We start from the raw sequence: 18,618 nt of genomic DNA, 5'->3' as shown, positions 1-18,618 counted from the left end.
CTACTTTATTTCTCCCTAAAATGCATAGACCCTGAAATTCAAGATTTGCTACTGTACAGAACCACGTCAAGGAAGATGTAACCTGTACTTTGCATCAGCCCCATAAGTTAAAGAGCCCAGTCAGACAAAACTGTTTAAACTTTAGATGTTAATTGCAAGTCCCAGGCCACCTGCACTTCCCACTGACTGGCTATAAATCAGGGATTCCCATTACCTTTTCAGGTTTTTTCAGAAAACACCTCATGGATCTCAGGAAGTCACTTTACTTATGTTTACCAGTTTATCATAAAGAACATAAATGAACAATTCGATGAAGTGGTACATAGGGTGAGGTCCAAATGTATCCCAAGTGCAGGAATGCCTATCTTTGTGGAAGTGAGGTGCAACACACACTAGCATGTGGATGTGTTCACCAACGTGGAAACCCTAAGCCCAGTAGTTTAGGGTGTTTTATGACATAAGTACAATTGATTAAATCACTGGCCACTGGTGATTAACTCAATTTCCAATCTCTTTCCTCTCCTCAGAGCTTGGGAGAATGTGGCTAAAAGTCCCAACATTCTCATCATGGTTTGTCTGGAGACTAGTCCCCATTGTGAAGCCATATAGAAAGTTCTCAGCCAATAGTCATCTCATTAGTATAACAAAGACACTCATTACTCAGGAGATTCCAAAGATTTCAGGAGCTCTGTGCCAGGAATGGGGACAAAGTTTTTTTTGTTTTGTTTTGTTTTTTTAATACCATAGTAGGCATTTTAGCTATATGGCTGAATAAATATCTTTGAAATATAGACTAAATATGAGTTGAAAGTAATTATTTAAAATATAATCAAACCCAAATCTTAAAGCAGAAATACAAACAATATTCATAGAACCTTTGTCCTAAGATTATATTAACTGAGTTTGGGCAACAATTATGTAAATTTGAGAGTTCCCTTTTAGTTTTCAGAAGGAAATAGCCATACGCATAAAAGGATTCAGTCTAAGCAAAACCATATGCCTATCTGTATATGCACACACACAGACACATTAATAGAAACATGAGTAGACAGTCAAAATGCATAAGCAAGAAATCTGTTTCTTGAGACACCATCATTCGTCTGAAACAAGGACTGAATGAACTTTTGTCATATCATTACAAAGATCACAATTTTCTTCTTTTAGCTTTAAAATAATAAATAGGTTTTGACCAACATTGTTGCAGAATATCTTTCTTATTTTTTACACAATGTTCTCTGTATTCTCTGGAAATCTTAAAAAGAAGTAAATATGCAAGAAGTAAACAAGCAAATACATTCATGAACACTTTTAAATCTAAGAAAAAACTTTCATGCCTCACAAATTTCACCAGCAAGCCAGTAAACCACATGAGATCTGGGACTTGGTTGTTTGTTTGGTTAGTTAGTTTTATTGCTATATCCCCAGTGCTTTGATCAGTTTCTAGCATGTAGTTCAGCACCCAACAAATATCTAGCAAAGAAATAAATTCCTCATGAATAAATTCTTTATGAATTTTTTTTCACAAAAATCTATGGCCAAGGAAAAAACCCAATATGGTTGAGGAGATCTCCACCAGCCTTTCCCACTAGAAAATATGTTTTTCAAACTGAAGTATGGAAAGAACTGTCACTGAACCAGAACACTGACCATTCTCTGACAACTTAGCGCAGTTTAAGATGTCCCTTCCAACTGTGGGAAAGAACATAATCCTTGTGAGAAATTAAAAGTTAAGAGGAAACAAAGACATCGGTAACGAAGTCAAACTACAAAACCTGAATCATATAAGCATACTTCAATAGAAAGTGTCAATTCCAGCACCTAGGACAGTACCCAACAGACAATAAAGGTTCAATTAAATATTTACTGTTTTTTTTTTTTTTTTTTCAAGCCAGAATCTCACTTTGTCACCCAGGCTGAAGAGCAGTGGCACAATCACAGCTCAATGCAACCTCTGCCTCCTGAGTTCAAGCAATTCTCCTGCCTCAACATCCCAAATAGCTGGAATTACAGGCATGCGCCAGCACACCCAGCTAATTTTTGTATTTTTAGTAGAGATGGGGTTTCACCATGTTGACCAGGCTGATCTTGAACTCTTGACCTTAAGTTATCTGCTCACCTCGGCCTCCCAAGTGCTAGGATTACAGGCACGAGCCACTGCACCTGACCAATATTTACTGAATATTGAGATGAATAATTTCCTTATTACCAGTTTATCTGCTCTCAGGAATCCTAAAAAAAAATAATAATTATTGCAACCAAATAATGAGAAAAAAAATTAGTATTCCACCTCCTCTCCATCATTAACACCTACCTAACACCAACTCTTATTTTTCTTGTTTGTGTGCTGGTTTGTCCATTTGATATTTATCTTTCTGTTAGACTGAAAGCTCCATGAGTACATGGATTTTGTTATGTTCCTGTTGTATCCTCAGCATCTTGAATAGTGTTTGCTTATTTACAATGCTGAGTGAACATTTGTTTGAAGAAATCGCAATTATAAAGATCATCAAAATAGTGAGTTCTAGGATTACCTCTCCTAGAAGCCATCCGTATTTTTCTATCATAATATTCCCCTGTGAATGAAAATAGGTCATTGAGCACTTTCAACTTGCTTCAGTATGAAAATAATTAAGAAAATGATTTCTTTAAACACTGTCCTTTTCCTGAAAGTCTCATTTAAAATGAAAATATCCATTAAAAGAATAACAGAATAAGTCATTACCACTTTAATGCAAGGCGGTACATGGAAGATTCTCGTTTTCTCTTAGGCCATGGAGCTCAGGCAGTGGTGAATTCCCAGTGTTTCCCCTTCAGCGTGTGTCTCCGAATTCCACATCTACTAGGAAAGTTGTAGAAAATGGAAATTTTATTTTTCCATGAATCACATTTGAAAAATGGCATTGAATATTCCATGCCAGTGGTCGAGCCTCATTAGGATAAGGAGACAGCTGTTTCAAGCAAGCTGCAGAAAGCAATTAAGTGAGAGAGAGTAGGAGAAAAAATTCTTTTTAATCTTTAAGTTCGTAGTATCCAGTGTTCTAATATGCTAAGTAGTCTTGTCAACTAATCAACTTTAAAAATCTCACTAGCATGGCCACTTAAAAGAGAGCTTTTCATTAAACTCTGTTCCAAGAAATTCTAAGGCATAACATCACATCTGTCTTCTTTCTCACATCACATCTGTTTTGTCTCTGAGATAATATTTAAATCTTGGAATTGACCAACCAGTCACACAAGCTCTTTTCTTATCAGCAACTGAGATTGGTGAAACCATTGTTGGGTTTGATGAGTTCCCTATTCTGAATATTTCTCTGAGGTCTTTCCCAAGACTAGATCCAGCATACCTTTCTAGCATAGGAATCACATAGGAATCAGCTCCCTATCTATGGCATTTGCATTAAGGAGGACATACAGAGGCCAGACACAGTGCTCACGCGTGTAATCCCAGCACTTTGGGAGGCCAGGGTGGGTGGATCACCTGAGCTCAGGAGTTCAAGACCAGCCTGTGCAACATGGCAAACCTTGTCTCTCCTAAAAATACCAAAAAAGAAAAAAAAAATTATCCCGGTGTGGTGGTGCAGGCTTATGTTCCCAGCTACTCGGGAGGCTGGGGTGAGAGAATTGCTTGAGCCTGGGAGGTGGAGGTTGCAGTGAGCTGAGATCACACCACTGCCCTCCAGCATGGGCCACAGAGTGACATTCCATCTCAAAAAACAAAACAAAACAAAAGACACACAGATTTTGAAGACACGAGCAGGATTGTAAAACTGACCAAGTTTGTCTTCATCGTCATTCTGGCATCCCTTTAAATCATGCCATTCCTACTTTCTGGAGCCTTCCTGAATGTGCACAAGATAAAGATACATGTGGATGGAGGCTGAACAGCAATGGGGAGTTTTATTAACAACCTTCTTTTTGGTGAAACAGTTTTGACCTTCTAGGATGAACAACCTGAGACTAAAGGCTTACCAGGACCTGGGACACTCAGTGAGTGCTAAAAACAGGAAAACTCTAGGCAAACCAGGATGGTTTGTCACCTTAACACCAGAAGAAACTGCCTAGAATACTGCTCTGCAATTCCCTTATTTCCTGCCAAGCCCCCGTCCTGTTGCAGCCATACACATTTCACCTAGAAGACCATTACTAACCCTCCAGGCCTCATCTGCATGCTTACTTACTCTAAGAAGCCTTCCTGGACACCTCCAAGATGAATTATGTACTTTTTCTAGAAAAGGGTGTTATCATCTTGTTTTGAACCTCTTGAATAGTATTTATCATACTATCTTGGTTTCCCTTTTACTTGTTTATACCCCTTGGCTTCTTGAATGCAGCAAATGTATTGTGCTTACTACTATAATCCCTCCACCAATTAAAAATGTTTGCAAGATGACAGCAACGAATAAATATTAGTTATGTTGAAAAACTCTTTCAAACAATATAGGCAAGAATGGTGAACAATCACAGTGGTCTAACAGTGATTCAGGGTTGAAGAAAAAATGGTGAACATTGTATTTTTAGAAATGTTCAAGCATCTCTCAGGCTATACTGCATGTGAATCCTTCTCCAGGTAAATTTTCAAGTGAATTGAACACAAAGGTCCCTTCACACTGAACTCATTTTTAGACAGATGTTTCATCAAGCAACAGTATCAGAATTATCTAAATCCCTAAACTCTGATTCTATTGATATGGAGTCAGATCTAAATATTTCTATATTTTATAACCTACTGAAGAGATGCTGAAAAAGAGCTAGTTTGTTCAAGTCTACTAATGCTTATTACATAGCTAAGGTGGAACTACATGCTCTGGGGATATTAAAAACGAAAAGGCATACAATCCTCTCTGGAAACTCATAGTCCAAATAAGTGAAACTGAGACCTTCTCACCAGGTAGAATATATTTAAGCTTTAGGTTTCCTGGGTCTGAATAAAACCAGCACTGGTCCCATACCAAAACCTTCCAACTCTGGTTTATTTCTCGTCTTCGTGGATCTAGAGTAGGGTTTTCAATGACAGCTGTATATTGGAATCACGTGAGAAGATTTAACAATATATAAATGCCTCACCTTTTCCTACACCGTGCTAATGTAATTGGATTGAGGGTGGCCTTTCCCCTTTCTAAGTTTCAGCCTGAGAGCCCCCATAAACAAAGTGAGGGTTAAACTGAGATCTGAGGTATTAGTAGGTCAGGTGAAGTGTGGGGATGCATGTACGCATTTATGTGTGTATGTGTGTGATGGGAAGAATGTGGTTAGGTAGTATGGTAATGAGACTAAAAATCTAGGCAAAACTTTTCACTTAGGGAAGTTCTAATGTGCTTCTGCAATGGGGAAATGCCTACCATTGAAATTAGGTGCAGATAATGTGTGTAAAAGTGCTTTGTAAAATGGAAGGCATGGCTTAAGAAAATACTGTACGTAATTTAACTAAATTTTAAATCCTTAATGGTATTACTTTCAACCTGAAGAAATTAAATTATTAAGAGATCAGCTCTTCCCATATAGGTCATGCTTTATGGTAATCTCAGGTTATTTTACATTATTTTTCTCCTTGAAAACGGGGATCTATGCCCAGATCCTAAATTACTTTTAATCCCATTTGACTGCAGAAAATTTTAAGTGTGTGGTTCTATGTTCTGGCCTCATTCATTCTTACCTGGCGAATAACATGGAATCTTTCTTGAATAAATAAGTTTGTGATCCCTCAGGGAAATCAATTAACAGTGCGTAGGAAATTCAAGTTAGTGTGTCCTGACCCCAGGACATACCAGGGAAGTGGCTTTTTGAGAGAAATTGCTAATATCAGCTCACTTTACTCTAATGGTCCACTTTCTCTTTAAAGGAGAATGCTGAGGAGCGGGGAAGTTGGGTACTTGAGTTTGGTTTGTGCCATTCCTTGTAGTTTCTTTGCACCTGGTAAGTGAAGGTGAATTGCAACACTCTTGTAGCGGCTCTTTGTATTGAAGAATCTATCCCATGGGGTCAACAAGTAAGATGTTGAAAGCATCTCTGCCACAGTTGCCTTTACTTGAAAAACCCCCAAGTGTGTCAACAAGTACCTAAATCAGCTCAGAAGAGGATCTTCTGAGACTGCCACTAGTCAAGCAACTGAACTTGAAAGTGTATCTTTCCCAGGCCAGCCTTGAGATGGGTGCAGCCCTGGTCAATAACTTGATTACAGCCTGTGAGTGACTGAGACAGAGGCTTTCAGCTATGCCTTGACTGCATTTCTGACACACAAAAATTGTGAGATAATAAACATCTCTCATTAGAAACCAGAAAATCTTGAGGTAATGCTATTGCTCTACTCCAACAGATGATTAAAATATCAGTTCCCCCAATTCCAGTGGGATGCCAGTTGTCACCCTTCTCCTTATAACTCTGATCTAGTACGACCAGAATGGGGACTTTAAGACCTTTTTGCTCTATGCATCAGCCTACCCAATCCCATGCTCAGCCCAATGTTCTTGTCATCCTAAGCCTGAGCCACAATGCTCCTGAGTGCCCCCAGCAAGGATGTTCAGTTATTTATAACTAATATAAATGATTCCATTTGATTCTCAAGAATGTTGTGAAATATTTATTATACCCATCTTACAGACAAGGATATTGAGGCCCAGAAAGAATACCCAATTTGTACAAGTAGGAAGTTTAAGACAAAAGAACATAATTTTTAACTCCAGGTTCAATACACAGTGTATTATCCTGAAGCTGCCTCTGCATTATTTTCTTAGTTATTCTTTTATAGTTAGAGGAGCTATTATATGTTATTTGACAAAAAGATTTAAAAAATATCAGACCATCTGTGCTAAGTGTCAAGTGAGTCAATGTACTTGTTTTTAAAAATTGTACTAATGTAAAATATTGCTATTAATATACATTCTCTATATAGGCATATTTGTATTTGTACTTTTTCTTGTTTGAATTTTGTGGAAATTCACACTGTTAAGTTTCAATTAAAATATTCTCTGATTCTTGAGACCTACACATATATTTGGATCATTAAATTTGACCTTATATATATATGTGATTGGATATAACATGTTTTTCCTCTCTGGCTTCTGTTGTGAAAATTTTCCATTTTTATTTCACTTTTGTTTAGTACAGATTAAACAGAAAGGAAATATTAATGTCATGAGAAATATAGTTCATGAAGATTTCTTTTTATCTACTTAGTATGCTAAGGAGTAGGGGAAAGAGATTTTTTAACATAAACCATCACAGATCTTTAAATTTGTATGTAAAACTGGCACTAGTTCATCATTGCTTTTGCTGAGGAAAAAAAAAAAAATCAAAGTCACCCACGAGGGTTTTTCCCTCTTTTTCTTTAATAATAGATACTTTCAGAGACCTCCTGAGGTCCCATTCCCCTTGTCATGTTTAAAGGGTTTATTGTTTCCAGAAAAGCTTTTGCTGCTCTCTCTGGAGACTGAGCCGATCCAAGGTAATATTAATTCTGTGCCTCTGTCTTGTCGGAACTCAACTTCAAATGGAATGTATGAGATGAAAGCTGAAAGAGAGGTTATGTGGGCTGTCATCCGCCATTGTGTCTGAGACATCAACTGTGCTCAGAACAAATTAGGTGTCAGTCCGGTAAATCACAGTCAGGAAGGGAAATCAGTTTATAGAAGACTTATTTGGTCTTCTGGAAGGCTCTTCCATTCAGAGAACAGTTCATCTTTCTTTTCTTTTTGGTAATTAAGAAAAAAATCTGAGATTTAGCTGGTCATTTTTATTATCTCCTCAAGCCCCATCCCAACTCACTCCATTTCCCCCATAAAGATGAAGGGCTGTTGCTCTGAAGGACTAGTTCCATCTGCAGAACCATTCACATGGAATGTCTCTTTTTAAAGTCTAATTTCCTAAATGAGGAAAGATCTGGGAAGAAAAGGAACAGGAGATGAGGTTGGGCGAGGGAGTGACGGGGAAGGAGAGAGACATGTGACTTCGCTGCTGGCTTGTTTGTGTGGTGTGTGCAGATCAAGGAGGGAATGCTCAGGGAGAAGCAGGTCAATCTGGCTGACGTGGGATTTATTTCAGGTTTTGAAATCCTTCTGGATCCCATTAGCCCTTCATTAAGAAGTTTGGATGGCAGAAGCAAAGAAAATGCTTTTCACTTTGGAATATAGAATTTTAAGCCTGTCATAACTTTAATGTGAGAGAAAAGGAGGCAAGAGAAAAGAAAATGAAACATTTGTATTTGTCATATCAGGCTCCCAACCATTCTGCTTTAATCTAAAATAAACGCATTGGAATTTATGAGGAAGTAGGAGACTAAAAAAAATAGTACTAGACTCAAACTCATTTGACGAACACTCCAGTTTTGATGACTAATGATTTTAGGACACTGATAAGAGTTTTTGAAATGGATCAAAATTATTTTTTATAGCACATTTGCTTACATGTCTGCTAAACATGGGTAGAGCTAAACCTGAAATATTGAGTTTTTTGAGTCATTTTTCCAGCTAAATTATAGCAGTGAATTGCTGTGTGGTCCCCTAGGCTTATCTTTCAGAAACTAGAACATTAACCTTCCCAATTTATCTAGGTAGTAGAACACAAATTTAACTTTTTTAAAAAGATTTAAATACTCAAACCAAATAGTATACTATAAAGAAATTAATTTCTGTTTCTAGATATACAACATAGGCTCAGAGAACTTCTGAATATACAATATTGTGAAGGAAATGAGAACTCTTTTCCGAACTTTCTTATGTTTATACTTAAACATTTATTTTAGAAAATTTTAACACTTTCAGAAATGAATTTTGTCACAATTAGGCTATTGTAAGTTCCTCCATCCCAATGAAAACAAAACCAAAGCCCACAATGACTCTAAATCTTACAAACTATTATCTTGAACTAAACGGTCTAGAATAATTAGTGTTCTTATTCCCTTTCCACTATACTCCATTGCTTAATGCAAAATGGAGAATGTGCCATCTAAAATGAAAGATGGCATTTGAACAGATCAATCTTTAAACCTAGAACACACTCATAGCCTATGAAAAAAGCAACAAGAACGGTGATACAACCATTGAGGCAAACACAAAATTCTGGCCATTAATAGGTTAGATTAATGACTGATGCCCGTACTTTAAATTCCTCAGTGTTATGTTATAAAGCATAGTGACAACAAATATTTGGAAAGGTCTTTTAAAGTCTAAAACAAAAAGTTATTTTTTATACATAGTTCTTTCTGTCTTACAATTCAGTTACTCATACATTTGTTAGATTATTCAGTGTTTGTTATTCAGAAGAAACAATCCAATTTAATCTTAACCTAATAAGTTTTTCCTCTTATACATTTTTACATGAAAAATTACTAAAATCACAATTCTGAGGAATTTCTTTTTAATCAAACACTATGCTTAAACCACAGTAAGGAAATTAGAACCTTTCTTATTCTATTTAATATGATCTTACTAAATTTATAAGAACTCTTTTCCTCAGCTTTTCTTTATACTAACAATCATAATTTGAAAAATGTATCTCAACCCCACAGTGAACTAATATCCACGCTTATTCCCCATAGGTAGTGCCAGTGGTCCCTGTGGTATCCTTTCAACAATGACAAACTCCTCAGCGTTGCCAAATGCCCGACAGAAAACCAGTAAATCATGTACTGCATCCTCTTCAGTTTGAATCAGAGCCAAGGTTTTTTCTCAACTTCAAATAAAGCTGCTTCCTGTTGTAGTTCTTCTACAATATATGTGAAAGTGACTGGGGCTACCATGGAAAGAGCAGTCATTTAAGAAGATAGCCAGGGATTGGGACTGTCCAGAGATGGTAAATCTGAAATGTGGCTACTTTCTGCTCCTGGGGTACTGTGAGTAGAGCATCTCACAACTTTTGGAGCCTGAGAATTTTTAATTTCTTTAAAACAAACTTTTTTGACATGATTTCTCGAACTATGGCCAGTAATAGGCTTTTTTGCCCAAACATTTATGTAAATTTCCATACATATACTGGTTTGGGGGCTTTTGAAGGGGTGGTTAAAACTGTTTCCATGCAAATAATTTCTGAATTGTTTTCTTTGGTAGTTGATACAATTATTTTTCACTGCTTCTGAGAAAGTTTAACTCTATAAGATATCATTTTGCCTAAATTTGACTTTGGTATAGTTCCACATTTTGTCTACTTTCTTCTGTTTTTATGATAGTTCTGAGAGCCACAACACAACAGGAAGCCATGCAAAAGTGGGTAGTCCTAGAGATTTACAGTCTCCTGATTTCACAATGGGATTCCATACAGATAAGATTGCGGGGAAAGTTAAACCTTACGTTAATAGTACATCTCTTACATACTCTAGGGAACATTTAAAACCACAGGAAAAGTCACCAATATTTAAAATATCTGCTACACAGCCCATTTCCAGTAACAGGATTGATACTACCAACTCTTGTAGTTGGTTTGCAGGCTCTTTCAGTCCTGAGATAATTACTTCAGTATGCTGGTTCATCCTCTTCTCACCTGCAAATGATGGTGATTATTTCTGCCCTTGCTTTTGTTAACATTGATACTATGTGGATGACATGAAAGAAAATCACAATTAAATAAAACATGTACAAATAAATGATATTACTAGAAAGGTCCTGCCACTGATCATATCTGTGCCACCATTCTGCACAAGTCTGGAGGTTTTTCTTCTCGCTGATCATTCCTTTTGTCTAAATTTCCATTTTACCTGCATTTGTCTCCATTACTACTTCTCCCTAACTAATTTTGGGTGAATTTGACTAGAGATATAACCAGATTCCATAATTTCACTTTTAAATAATTTCCTGGTATCCTGACCAATCACAATTCTACAGCGGGTAATTATTGAATACTGGAATTGCTACTTGTCTCTTCACTTGATCTAGTACTCTTGAGATTTTACATCATTTCCTAATAACCTACTTTATTGTTCCATTCTTGTCTCTCTCTCTCTTTTGCCAGGCGTCATGATTCCTGATTTTGTCGTACTCCAGGATCCTAATTTTATGTTCAGCCTGACACCCTTGGTATATATTTTCTTTCTACTGTTCTGTTCGTGTTCAGCACAGGACAACTCAGATATAACATCAAGTTCGTTAAATAGTCACATTTGCTTGTTCCCATCAGCTCAGCTTCTGATTTCCCTTCCAGTTTCCTTTAGCTACTCCACATCTTAATAGACACTGAGCCATTCATTTGGTCTCTGGGCAGGTGGTACAAATGCACTATGCCCTCTCTCCTAAGGCCTGGGTCAGGTTACAGCATCATATCAATGGGAACTGTGGTCATGGATTCTAGGGGATTTCTAACAGTTAATGGGCCCAATTTGAGAAATGAAGGATAACCCAGACTACATAAGACATTTTGTCTTCCAAAACTTATACCAAGTGATGATAGAGGTTTACTAGTAACTGACATGATATACTTCAATTTTTTTTCTGCCACTTGCTACTTCCCCCTCACTTATATTCTTCTTCCCTTATATTCTTCTTCCCTCAACTACAAAGTTATCAAACTATTGCTCTTCTGTTTACTATGAAACTTGTTTTCAAGATTAGTCACCACCTAAATCTCTGGTTCATTATCTCTCATCCACTGGTCCTCTTGGATTTTGCTTTTTCCTCTCTCTCCTAAAATTAAACTGTTCATTGTACTGGTAATCATCAAATTGCCAAATCCAACAAGCCTCTTTATTTCTCATACTACTGGGATTGTTACATTTGCACTGTTGAGTACACACTCCATAAAATGCTCTCTGTTCTGGTTTTTATGCCCAACACCCTTCTGTCTCCTTTCAGACTGATCATTTTCTATCACACTGAGCATTCTCCTCATCTGTCTATCCCTGGAACTTCCCAACTCCTTTTAAACTATGCAAAATTTAAGTTTCAGTTTTGTTGCTTTGCTTGTCATCAAATTTTCACCCCTTCTCTTTCCTATACCCAGACCTGTATTTCCAGGTGCTGTCAATTTTCCATGGCCCTGTTCCACGGGTGTACCTGACACAATACAAATGAGACTTAACTTTTCACCAAATCACTTTTTCTATATTTGTAGCTCTATATTTCATTCAGTAGTCCCAACTAAAGTTTTTATAGTTCTTTACCACCATTCAATTTCTGCAGATCCTACCCCTCCCATGGATGCGTCATCCTTCACTCTTCTGTCGTCTACAACCTCACTGGCATTTTTATTTAAGTCTCTCATCATCTCTCAGTCTGACTCCAAACATCCCAAACAAGTTTATTTTACCAGTTCCCTGGCCATCTCTTGAAATATGTGCCCCGGTATATTCTTTTTTCACCACTCTTAGATCATATGAACATATCATGCTTTTGTTCCCTTTCCTTTTCTCATGCAGATGTCTCTGCTAAAATGCCTTTTTTTTTTTTCTCCTGGTCATGCATTTCGTTTGTATAGTCTTCTGATTCTTATTTCTTCCTGGATTATTCCTACCTCCAATTTACTTCAAATAAATCTGTCAACCTGCAAAGTAATCACAACTTGTTGCTGTGTGTTTTTGACACTTGCACCAGATGCAAACTAAAGTGAAGTCCATCTTTTGTTTTGCCCCAGAGCTGCTACTAATCTGTGACAGAAACTTCTCCCAGACTTTTCTAATGGGAGAAACTGACTTCTTAGTAGAAAGGATTTTAGTTTTTCTCTCACTTTTAATTCTAGGATATTGTTGGAATCCAGGTGTACTTGAAATGTACTAATTGAGTACTAATTGAGCCCAAGATGTGGGGAAAGGCGAACCTGAAGGAGCCAATGGAGCCAGGTAGGCTCTGATGTAGGCTGGAGCCACTTGGATTTATTTATACCCATTTAAAAATCTTCTTGTATTATGATACTTGGCTTTTAGGAGATCAAAGGAGCCAGTGCAGAAATGTTGTTTTCCTGACTGTGCAGCACACAAACATCATTTACATGTCCCCTCAACATGTGCTCACATCTAAAGCCCATCAGAGCATCAGGCAGCAATGGGAGCTGGCACCGTGCCCGCATTGTTAGTCTTGCTCCATTATGATGGAAATAACAGGCAAGACAGAGAAAGAAAGCGGGGTCGGGGGAGTGGCAGGGGGTTAGACATAGCTCCTTGGTGGGGATGAGGGATGGGGGAGTAGGGAGTGGTTGCAGACATAGTCCTGATAAGGTGATGTTTGATTTTTTATTTTTTCTGTTGAAAAAGCAGATCGATGTGAGAATGGCTTCATAATCTCCATGGTTGGGGGTGATTTTTCGAACTCCTGCTTTAGTGTCTTTGGAGATAGAGCTCAGTGGCCACGTAAGGCCTGAATGTTGAGATTAATCCCCCATGTTTGGAAGATGGAAGTGGCAAAACAGACTATAGATATATCAGGGCAGTTCAAATGCCAGAGTCCAAAAAGCATATGATGCCAGCAAGCAGTAAAATTTCTATTCAATCTTCTTCTAGAACCCAGTTTGCTTTCAGCATATTGTGAGTGCACTTCCTGGGATGGTTTTCATAGCATTCATTTATCAAGTACATATTAATATTCAAAGAACTTTTATATTTACTCATTCATTTGGAACATATCTCTCTCCTGCAATGTTATAAAGTTTCAAAGCTGGAAATTCCTCAGAGATCATCTCTCCAATGCTCACATATACTAAAATCCAAAGGGATCTTAGTTTGCCTAAAATCTTATACACAGCTAGTAATATTGGGTCCCACGCCTGTTGGATTTTCACTCCAGAGCTTTTTAGATGACCCAGTGCAACCACCTAGCCAAGAATTTATTTATGATTTTTCATAAGATGATAATTGTTTGAGAGCATGTGTTTATAGGGTATAAGGGGAGATTGGGAAATTGTGCCTCCTGCAATTGGGAAGGAGCACTGTGGAAACACTTGAGGCATTTACGTCTGTGGTGGGGTAGGAGTGTCCAGTGCAAGTGGAATGCTATTAAAAGAAACATGCCTACAATGTTTCTTGTGAAATAAACATTTCACAGTGTTTATTTTTAGTATTACACAATGGGGGTAGCTTTCTATCTTTGCCACTTTTTCTTCTCTGCCCTTAATTTTGGAAAAGAAAATCATGTACAGAAATATGAAAGTAAGAGAGAGGAACACTCCTGGTATTGATTCTTGCCCTCTCCATTGGACTTTACTGTTATAATTCCCCACACAGACAAGACATATCTTCCCTAGGGTCATTCTAGAGGTGGCAAATAGATTATTGGTCTTAAATACCTGTTCACAAAAATATTCTTTGACCATTCCTCAGACTTCCTATAGAATATTTTAAAAGAAGAAAAACTTAGGTTTCTGAAATTAGTGGTGAGAATTGATGATACAATATCTCAGCAGATATCTTTCTCTAAAATTCTCTCATCCAAATAGTCTCCCAAACCTAGCAGAGAGTTATATTGGGCACGTGTTAGGTACTTAACACCTCTCACTGAACACAGCTTCCTCTTTTGAAATGCTTTTTACTTCTTACTTGTCTAAATGTGCTTGTTCTTTAAAATCTAATCAATGTCACAACTTTTTTTTTTTTTTTTTTTTTTGAGATGGAGTCTCACTCTGTCGCCCAGGCTGGAGTGCAGTGGCATGATCTAGGCTCACTGCAAGCTCCGCCTCCTGGGTTCATGCCATTCTCCTGCCTTAGCCTCCTGAGTAGCTGGGACTACAGGTGCCCACCACTATGCCCGGCTAATTTTTTTGTATTTTTAGTAGGGACGGGGTTTCCCCGTGTTAGCCAGGATGGTCTCGATCTCAATCTGACCTCGTAATCCGCCCGCCTCAGCCGCCCAAAGGGCTGGGATTACAGGCGTGAGCCACCACGCCTGGCCAATGTCACATCTAAGAAACATTTACTGAATACAAAGCAATGGATTATCTGGATATCTATAGCCTCAAGGTCATGACTACAAGCCTAATATGTAAGAATAGAGTATGATTTCTCTATTTTTTCCTTTCTAGTTATGTCATGGGATTTAGTTAGAGGCTCATTAGAATTCTTGGAAATTAAATTTTTTCAATCTTCAAAATATTGCACCAGAAGCTTAGGAAATTGTCAAGGAATAGTTTTGTGATTTTGCCTAACTGGAGGTTGTGGCAAATAATCAACCTGTTACCTCTAGGAAAATGACCTAGAGTATGCTCTGTGTGGGGCCTTACCTCAGTGAAGTCCAAAGGAAATTCTCAATATGTTCTCATTGTTTTATGTCTTGCAGTACATTTAGTATATAAATGGACCAAGAATAAAAGTATTCTGTAAATATTTGCTCATTGACTTTAATTTCTCAACTCCCAACATTGATATAATAGATTATAACTATAGCCAATAATATAATTCCCTCCGTTGTACATTATTAGAAGTCAAGAGACTAAAGTTCTTGTCCAAAGTCTGACATGTTATGGATATATAAAATTGCACAAAACTATTTACCTAAGAGTAAGTTCATTTTAATTTAGCCCAAAAATAGTTAAGTTTTGCTCTACTCACCTTCAGAAGCTTTAGTGAAAAAAGTCTTAAATAAAATGGCCTTGATTTTCCTAGGCTTTATATTTCAAATACTATCATTGTAATATTACCATTAGTGCTTATTATATCTTTTGGATCATCATCTTTAGTTTAATATTTTATGCTATTCTACTCCATTCCTATCATTTTTTCTTACATCTCATTTAAGTTTCATACATGTTAATTGCAGAAAAGTATATATTACATCCTTTGCTTTGTTTCATCTGCTGCCAGGATAGGTCAGAACTCTCAACAAATGTTATTACTTGCTTGTATTTGAATCTATCATCAGATAGCACAGGGGACAGAGCTACTGGTTTCTTATGTGAAAATAAGAGTTGTAGAATAAGTAAGTCATTCAAATTTTCAGTTGACTCTTATGTAATCGGGGGAAAAAAGGATGAGTAATCTGTATAACCATGGAAGTCAATATTGTGGGAGGAAGGTAGAGAAAAGGCTTGGTATGTGTTTGGGGAATCTATCTGCAATCATTGCCTCTCCATCCAGAGGTCAGAATATGAGATTATGGAAGTGACAGCCTTGCCATCACTATTTATTCATCTCAATGATACTCACAATTATCAGGAGAGACAGGCAGAGGAAAGCACTCTGAATGCAAGACACAGTAAAGCAGCTTTCATCAGAGTGGGGCTTCCCAATAAGTCAAACATTTTCTTCTCTGCCTGAAAGAGTCATAGGCTGAACTGGCTATGCTGATTGTCTGGTTGACAGCCCCAGTTGACCGGCAAATGAGTGAAATTTTTATGCAGCTTGGTGACCACAGATGCCTTACACACCCTCCTTGTCAACCTCAGCCTCAGCTGCCAGTTCAGAGAGCTGGAGGAGTATAACTATATTGGTGCCTCTCCAGGCCCCAAGGCCTCATTGCCTGCTACCCTCTCTCACCTCCTCTACCAGGCATACAAAAAGGTTAACGGTTAACAATGTTTAGCTTGCTTGCTCTGCTAAAGAATGGGGGTAGGGGATGCATATATTTTAATCCAGAAATCAGTATCTTCTGTGTCATAAAGATAAGGCGATATAGCCAGTATGAGAAAGCATGAGCATGATCGTATACATCTAGACTTGAAAGTCAGACTTGAGATTTACATTGTAGCTTTAAAACTAGCTCACAATGTGATATTGGGAAAATCTAACTCCTGTTATCCTTAGTTATTTTCTTTGTTGAAAATGACATTTAAGGACAAATACTCTCTAATTTCCCTATGAGCTCACCAAAAAATCCTTTAAGGTTTAAAAACAGAATTTTTGCACAGTGAATTTCTATGGAAGAAATGGTTTCAATGAAGGAATTTAAAGATAAATTTCTAGAAACTATCATCTTAAATAGTCCATTCCATTGAAAAATATTTGAATATATTATTTAACAAACCAATGAGCAAAGTAGCCAACCACCAAAAATATTATTCAGCACCTATTATGTTTTCCATTTTTGTTTCTGTTTTTATCAAGATTAATAAGATCAATATGTAGGAAACAATTTAAAGGTAGTAAAAATGTATATATAATTAAACTGTGTGGCAGCCTTGAGAATTTTCTCTATCATGCCAACCTCCAACCCTAAAGATTAACTGTAACTGACTGGCTGTTGCACTCAGGAATTTATGTCTGCCCAGCTGAGGCCACACCTCAGCAGGGCAATACTAAGGCTGACCTGTTCCAGGAAGACTAGAACCCTTCTGGTGGCCAACACTGGTTTGAAGATTCCCAATGGCTTGACAACACTTTCTTTGGTTATCATTGCCATATAGGATACTTTCTCCCACCCCGATATTTATTTCATCTCTTCTACTCATGGAAACAGCTATGTATCACGGTTTTACAATCCTCACAGATTTTCTTGGCTCTCTTTCTATCATCCCTCACACAGGCATCTCCAACCAAATCTTTGAACAACCAAATCTTCCCTTGACATCTGCTTTTGGGATCTCACTATTAGCCATAACTAATATAAACTAAAAGCTGTGTATGTCATAAATATAAGTGAACAAATCAATAAGTCATAAAGTGGCATCAGAGAATGGTAAAGATTATGCCTGGCTTCAATTTTAAGGTCTATCAATTGCTGGATATGTCATCTAGCCTAATAATGTATTCTGTCTATGCCTCAATTTTCTTCACTTTAAAAAGGAGATAATAGTTTTTCTTATATTTAGAACTTTGGAGACCACAAATTAAGTTAGTATATGTAAATCTGTTACAACAATGCCTGTTGTATCAATTGTATTCTTTTTTCAGTTTGATTGAGGTAAAATCAACAAATGCATATCTTGTATGATAATTCCCATAATCAAGCTAATTAACATATATATCACTTCACATAGTTACCCTTTTGTACATGTGGTGAGAATGCTTAAGATCGACTCTCTTAGGAAATTTCAAGTGTGCTACACACTACTATAAACTGTAGTTGCCATGCTGTATATTACATCTCTAGAACTTACTCTTCTTATACTGAAAGTTTATACATTTTGACCAATATTTCCCCATTTCCCCTACCACCAGCCACTTACAAAAGTTATTACATTGTTTCGCTAGGCTTAACGTTTTTTAGATTCCACATATAAGTAAGATTGTATAGTATTTCTCTTTCTCTGTCTGCCTTATTTCACTTAGCATAATGTCCTCCAAGTTTTTCCACACTGTAAAAATGAAAGGATTTCTTTATTTTTTGAGGTGGAATAACATTCCATTATATGCATACAGGATAATTTATCCATTCATCTGTTGATAGACACTTGCTTTGTTTCCTTATCATAGCTATTATGGATAATGCTGCAATGAACATGGGAATGCAGATCTCTCTTCAAGATATAGATTTAAGTTTCTTGGCTATATACTCAGAAGTGGGATTGAGATATCATATGATAGTTCTATTTTTCATCATTTGAGGAAACTCCATACTGCTTTTTATAATGGTTGTATCAATTTACATTCACACCAGCAATGTGTGCGTTCCCTTTACTTCACATCCTAATCAACATTTATTCTCTCATCTTTTTGACAGTAGCCATCTTAATAGGCGTGAGTTGATATTTCACTGTGGTTCTGACTTGCATTTCTCCAATGATTAGTGATGTTGAGCACTTTTCCATACATACTTACTGGAGATTTGTATGTCATCT

General features: G+C 37.1%; 1 pseudogene; it reads right to left on the bottom strand.

The window, feature by feature from the left end:
• Positions 1–9,506: 9,506 nt before the first annotated feature.
• Positions 9,507–10,190, bottom strand: LOC129018775 (inhibitor of Bruton tyrosine kinase-like; annotated as a pseudogene).
• Between the last annotated feature and the right edge of the window lie 8,428 nt (positions 10,191–18,618).

Source organism: Pongo pygmaeus, chromosome 17 (genome assembly GCF_028885625.2).
Source record: "Pongo pygmaeus isolate AG05252 chromosome 17, NHGRI_mPonPyg2-v2.0_pri, whole genome shotgun sequence".
NCBI classification, from domain to species: Eukaryota; Metazoa; Chordata; class Mammalia; order Primates; family Hominidae; genus Pongo; species Pongo pygmaeus.
The sequence above is the reverse complement of the archived record's forward strand: the minus strand, read 5'-3'. Positions and strand labels throughout refer to the sequence as shown.